The 7,170-nt window shown below is 38.5% G+C and overlaps 1 long non-coding RNA gene across 1 annotated transcript; it reads left to right on the top strand.

The window, feature by feature from the left end:
* The first annotated feature begins 2,894 nt into the window (after window positions 1-2,894).
* Window positions 2,895-5,980, top strand: LOC139827860 (uncharacterized). The gene is made up of 3 exons (XR_011738950.1): window positions 2,895-2,975; window positions 3,460-3,631; window positions 5,860-5,980. It is a non-coding gene; the product is annotated as an uncharacterized lncRNA (long non-coding RNA).
* The last annotated feature ends 1,190 nt before the right edge of the window (window positions 5,981-7,170 follow it).

Below are 7,170 nucleotides of genomic sequence, written 5' to 3'. Positions count from 1 at the left end.
GGTGCTGCTGGCGGCTAACGTTATCCTTAGTGCTGGGCACAGGGTGCAATGCAGCTCTGTGTTTCCTCAAAGTTTCAGAGGTGTTTGGGATTCAAAGTGCCTGTTTAAATGAATTTAAAATGTTACTAGATTATTTTTTTTTGACCAGTAGTATAAGGATTATAACTGACCACAGGAGTGAGGTTGAGTAACTTGATTTTTCTGCTATCATGTCAACTGGAGTGAGCTGTGCTACTGCAATGCTATTTATGCCTGTTACAAAGAAAAAAAATGAATACTGTTTGTAAAAATTGTACTCATAGGACAGAAATTTAGCACGTCTAATGGCAGGGTGAGATTGCACTGACTGTTTACAATGTAATCCTGTGAAGAAGAACGATGAATATTAAGACAGGCGAGCTAAACATCATTCAGAATGTGCTAGGCTGTGTTTGTTGGTCTTGGATTTCACATGATGTGAATTTGGTGAAGAGTTGTAATTACGGTTCAAGGTCAGAGGCAATAATGTTTCTCCATAAAGTTTTGTCGTATTGAGACCCTGCCTCGAAGGCAGACTGCTCTTCCCACAGACATGATTTAGAAAGTCTGAGTTTGTGCAAGAGGCTTGCATCTGCACTTCTGTTGTGCAGTGCTCAGCTTTTCATACTAGAATGAAGAAAAATGGGGGAAAAAACCCCCGAGTGTTCCTTATCAAGAGAAAAGCAAGTATAATGTAACATATGGTTCTGTGGGAAATGGTCCCTTAATAACAATCCAGATTTCAAAATTGATATTTGCTTCTGGCAAGAAGATCAAAAACTGTACAGTAGTGTCTCTGAGTTACTTGTAATACTGGTTTGAGCCATGACTTTCAGAGGCTTTGAAGGACTTTCTAAGCTGTGTCAGATCCCAAAAAGGGGAAAAAAAGACAAAGAATTAGTTCATCATCTTTGAACTATATCACTTGTTAGGTTCCAAGATTTCCTTCTGCTTGGAAGGGTGTGATCATGGGGAAGTGGCTGTCTTTCAGTTTCTCAGGGATTTCCCAACTACAGAGGGAGTGAGATCTTTTCCTTCCATGTTGAAGTCCTTTGAGGTAGTTGAGCACAACCAATATATCATGGGGAACTTATTATTTTGATAAACATTTACAGTTTTTAGAAAATTTGAATCAGTGACTGAACTGATTAGAGTTACATATCTTAAGAGAAATGCAAATTATATTCTACTTGTAATATGATGCTTAATTACACTGCTTATCTTCCTTGAAACATTTCACATTAATGTACATATAAAATGCAATGTCTACTAGAAAGGAAGGTTGATCAAGGGATATTGATGATAGCCACTTTAATCAACTATCAAATACTACCGGAATGTGTCACATTAAGAAGTCACTTGCTTAATGTGCCCCATATTAGTGTGAACTACTCCTAATTAACTGGCATGACCTTGCAAGCCCCACAAATGCTCTGTCAGCTCACATCCCCTGTATCCTTAAGAACACAAAGGTAACTGTATGCTGCTCTGTTTGCAGCCACCTCTAGCAGCACAGCTGGGGAGGAATAAATCATTTCAGGTTGGTTTCCAAAGCTGCACTGGAGTGATGGGATGCATTTTCATGTTTAGGACATAGTTACCGAAATATTATTTGGATAACAAATTGACTTAGCTCAATTATCTTTAATGAGTGTCAGTACATGTAAGTCATAGTTGTATGGGGAAAAAAAAAGCTAAACCTACTGTGTCTATAGAGAACTGTTAGAAGAAAGGAGGGTGCCTCATTTTTTTCGCAGCACTGTGCAGACTATTCTAAAATGGTTTAGACAGAGGAAAATAAAGTTCGTAGTCACTATATTGTTTGGTTAAATGTACATTCTGTATCTGTCTGGAAGAAGAGAGGCATTCTTTTATGTCATTTATGTCTCTTTAGTATGCATATATGTTTTTTTTCTTCTTCACTTCATCCTTGTACTTCAGAAATGTGTTTCAAGTGCTTTTCTACTTTGAGAAAAATGTAAGCTCATTTCACTAGATGGCCATGTACATTACTGACAAGTGTCGGAAGTGCAATTCACCCACTAAATTGGCTTCGGTGTATCTCTAGCAAGGACTTTTTACAGTTGTCTGGCTCAGAAGTGATTCTGGTTTGCATCCTTTCATCCACTGTATTGGGACAAAGATGACAACAGATTTTGAGTGTAAAGCATTGGTTTTCTACCTCTGGGATTATGGTTCACATCCAGCCTGGCCCTCTGAAGTGCAATCACTGAAACAGGCAGAGATGAGGTGTGGGAGGCCGTAAATCTGAACTCACTAGACAGAGAAGACAAATATACATTGAGTAATGGGAACCACATTGAGCACGTGTTTCTGGGGAACACCAGCGTGTTCACAGGGGAGAGAAAGGAGTAAAAAGGTTTTCAGAAAACTCAGGAATTGGGCTGGCGCATGTTTTCAGAGGAGCATGGAGCAATGGGTAGGTAACACGGGTTGTCCTGTCCCGCATCACAACCACCAACATCAACGGGTTCTACTGAGCCGACGTGCTCTGCTGTGTATTGCTCTTGATGATCATAATAGAGAGTTCTGATTAAAGGTACTCAAATAAGAGCTAAAAGCGTTCAGGACTGAGATACTGAGTGTAGGGTGCAAAAAAGGACATATTTGATTTACTTGGAGCGCTTGGGGCAGCTGCTACTTTTATCCCCAAAAATTAGCTTTTTGGGAATGTCCAAAGCCTGAACACTGATGACTTTGATAAACGGGGTTATCCTTGGATATATAGAAATATTGCTATTTATTCCACTACTCATCTACTAGTTCCTTATGATCGCTCATGGTTTTTAGTCAAATGTAAAGTGGTCAAATCTGTGTAGTGCATTTCTTTTTCCTAGGATCTTTGTGCAGGTTGAGACACTTCCACCAAGTCACCTTTAAACCTGCAAGATCACGTTCTGTGGACTTTAAGAAGTGCAGCTGAGCTTATAAAAGAGGTAGGTTTAATTTTGTTGGCTTTAAATACTTTCAAATACTTGCTACTTGCCCCAGGTAGCACTTTAGGTTTACTTTTTTATTTGCCACAAATAGCTTTTTTATTCCCTACTTCAGCTCCAAAATACCACAAATGGCTTATTCAGTTTTCAGCTTTTCAGACTTATACATTGTTTTTAATCCCATGCCCGTGCTTTTTTCTTAAATCTCTCAATTCTGTTCTGCATGTTGGTATAACTAGATCAGTAGCTATCAGGTGAGATAAGTAAATTGAAAGAGCCATTCAGTCAAGCTGGAAATAAAGTAGTTTAGGAGGCTGTGGTTTGTTTTGTTGGTTGGGTTGGTTTTTTTTGGGGGGAGGGTGGTTTGTGGGTTTGGGGTTTTTTGTTGTTTTTTCTTTTTGACTCCCAGATGGACTCTAAAGATGGTATTTTGTTTTTATATTGTAGTGTATATTACTATTTTGTTTTTGGTTTTATATTATAGTTCCTGAGCCTTCTTGTGCAGCTGGCAGAGCTCTCCTGGATGAGGATGTGGTTGAATCCTTGGCCTGGGCAACCCAGATGACTGTGCAGGATGGTGCAGATCCATATACATGGCTATATGTCCGTCTTTTAGAACCACTGACATCTATCGGTGATTTATTTGACTTATACAGGTAAGAGAACAAGTTATCAGACATTAACCTTCAATACAGTAACTATCAAGTGAGATAAACAGAAATAAAATGTGCAAATTAACTTTAATTTGTTAACATAATGGAGTAACCTTAGAACTGAACTTTTGTGACAACTAGTTCAGCTAAATATATAAAGATTCAGATTTCAGAAGAGCCTGATGCAGTCAAGTGCTTTAAAAAAAGAGTTGATTTGACTTAGAGGAATCCCTTAAGTGACTTTGTTAATCCCAGTTTAACATATGGTGTCACATATTTGAAACTGTCAGTTTTCAATAATTTTTGTTCAGAAATGGTCTGAGCTTAAAACCACTCATTTAAACAGCAGAAATTTCAAAATCAGAATAGATTTCAATAGGTCTATAGAAAAGAAAATGTTTATTCTATTTCTTTGTGTACAGCCAAATTTTCCTATATCTGTTGATTTATATGGCTTTACGTCTATAGACCCACTTCGAGAAATTCATAAACAGTATCCCAAAGAGCACTAATTTGATAATTAAGAGTCTACGATTTAAAGTCTTTTAAGATATATTTAGTTTCCCTCTAACCATATTTGAGTCTGAAAGCAAGTTTTCTGGAAGTCATTCAAATTGTTCTTAGTTAAGAGAAAACAAACAAACAAATGAGCACACTGCAAGCAATCTGGTGCAATTAATATGAGAGCTGTCAGGGGGGTATTTTATAATAAGATGAACTGACAGTGCTGCTGTTCAAGGGCTAAACCTAAAGTTTCCACTCCAAGGAGGAAAATGACATTTATGCTGATTATAACTTAATTTTCAATGACAGCTTTTTTTTCTATGAAGGATTAATTTATTTTGTTTTGTGGGTAAAAAACCTGTTCTTTTCCTTGAAGGAGCTGGCTTAGGATTTTAAATTATGGTGGCTGAAACGTTAGGGAAAAATAGAAAGCTCACAACAAACACCAACCAGCTGCTTCTGTTGTGTATTTAATATGTACAGCTCTATTAGAATGGTTTATTAATACATCTGCAGGTATCTTGCAACAGGGGCCAGATGATTCACGAGATGGATAATGGTGCAAATAGGGTTGCAAGTAGCAATTAATCACAGGTCAGAAATAGCCGAATGATGTTGCCTTGTGGTGTCTGTTGAGTGACCAGCGGGAATGACTCTGGAGAGAGGGTCTCACTCCAGCACCCAGTGCTGTACCACCAAAACTGCCACAAGTATTTCTCCCATATGAGCAGAAAAAATGAAACACATAGACGTGTTGACAGGTAATTAGGCAAGCACTGTCTGCATGTTAGTGATGGTGCTCCTTGGTAGGATGTTACAGGATGTTTGATTTATTTTGGGGAGGAACAAGAGGTGAAGCCCAGCAGGTGAGTCTGGGCTCTCTCTGGAGGTGGAACTGGCTCGGTGTCCACAGCCGCCTCCTGGAGTCAGAAACACATACAGCGGGTTATAATATATATATATATATACACATATATATATATATATATATATAATTTTATATAACACTTTGCAGGAGAAAAGCGTGACATCAAGGGCTCCACTGGAAACCTGCCAAGGGACTGGAGCCTACACAGATTCATACAGGCAGTAATCGAGCAGGCTGCGTTTGTAAACTTACATGACTGACTATGTAAATTGAAGTGCATTCTTAAGGAAACTCTTTCATCTGGGTTTTCTGAAAACCTAGGCAACAAATATTAGGAAAAAAAAAAAAAGTGCCAGGTTTTGTGCTTCTTTCTCTACTTTTATCTTCTAGAAGTTTAGAAGTAGTAGTTTGTTGATTTGAATTTATGAGGTGTGGAAGCTGATATTATTAGGTGACAGCTGGCAAAGATTTCAGAAGTTATGGTACTGCAGTCTTAATAAAGCAGGTTTGAGTTATACAGGTGCAATACCAACGTGATCCTGTTTTCTCTGTTTGATGGGGCTGTAAAGAATCAGAGATTAATCATACGACAAAAACTGTTTAATGGTCAGAGAATGCTGTAGGTGTATTTGTCCAGAAACCCCACCAGTGTGTGGATGTTACCTTGTCACTCAGAGTAAGGTGACAGTGCCATAATACAATATATGGCTAGTGTCAGGTTCTTTGCACCACTCCTGGCTTTAAGCATCAAGAGTAAAATGAATGGGTCATGTCTCCCAAACCCCAGGAAGGGAATCCTTTGCTTTTAATCTTTTGAAGTGCTTTTGGAATTAAAAGTGTGATACTACCTGTATTGCAGGGTTGCACTTGAAGACCTCTTCTGATGTTAGCCCAGGTGTACCACAAAACTCAGCGGACAAACAGCGCATTTGTACGAGTGTGTGCAAAGGGAGCTGACTGCATGGCTTTGCACCCAGATGAAGGGGGATGTTGCTACGTAAGTCCAGGGGTGTGCTTGGAAAAGCTGTTGAGGGTGGTCTAGGGAGGCACTAAGATAAGCGTTTCTCCGATATCTCTGTCTCTCGTAACACTCTAAGGTTATTTGTACCTCACAGCTCAGTCTGTAATAAATCACTCTGATGGCCATTTAGTACAACAGTCGCCTGTTGCTGTACTTCAAATAATCCCCCAGTCTCTGAGCTTTCCAGGGCATCTGTTGGAATTTAAACTCCTCATCCCCAAAAGCTAATGGATGTGGCTATCAAAATAAACACAGAATCCCTTTCAATTAATTATTGTTTTGGGATTTGTCCACATGCTGTTTCTTGGTGTGTTTTCTAATTATTATTCATTTGTTAAGCTCTTCCTCATGCTTTGTTGTAGCTCATCCTGTAGATTATACCAAAACCAGAAAATCCTGAGATTTCCAACAGGAGCAGGGCAAGGGCTGGATTCTGAGTAAATCCAAAATCAAACGGAAAGAAATAAACAGGCAGAGTTACACATATGCCATTGTTGAAAATGATGCTGTCAAAGCACATCAGCCTTGCACTGTGAAAGCACAGCAAGCATTTGTGTGTGTGCACGTGTGTGTCAGCTGATGTACATTTGTGAAGTCAGCGATGTTAAAATGCAGAAGAAAAGGCCAGATCCTTAACTGATTTGTATAGACTCACCTCCATAGTTTCCTCAGATGCATAGCAGTTCACTTGTACTGATGATTTGACTCAATGTAAGTCCAAATATCTATAAAAACAAAACATAAAAAGAGTAAGTAAAACTTTAGACCCCTGTTACGTAATACATTTAAAGTCATAATTATTCTCTGGAATAAGATAATTTGACATGAAAATACAGTTTTATTACTACAGATGAAAGGGATTGTTATTAAACATATTGATAATATGACCAGACAGTAAGAACACGAGATGAAGGACTTGGGGAAGTAAAAGTAGTTATTTCAACTCTAAAATTACATGCCGTAAGAATTCACTTGGAACAGTCAGATTTACCGTGTTCAATCTGAGTCCACCATGAATTTGTGTCTACTGTCCACTGACTCCTGACTTGATCTGCTCAAGCAAGTAAGAGATTATCATATCTAAAAATGACTATTTTATTTATTTAGCATGCTTCGAGGCTGTCCAGAAGTGTTAGATGTGAAACATCT

This window comes from Patagioenas fasciata, chromosome 4 (genome assembly GCF_037038585.1).
Source record: "Patagioenas fasciata isolate bPatFas1 chromosome 4, bPatFas1.hap1, whole genome shotgun sequence".
Taxonomy (NCBI): Eukaryota; Metazoa; Chordata; class Aves; order Columbiformes; family Columbidae; genus Patagioenas; species Patagioenas fasciata.
Note: the sequence above shows the minus strand (reverse complement) of the source record. Positions and strands in the feature narration are given on the sequence as shown.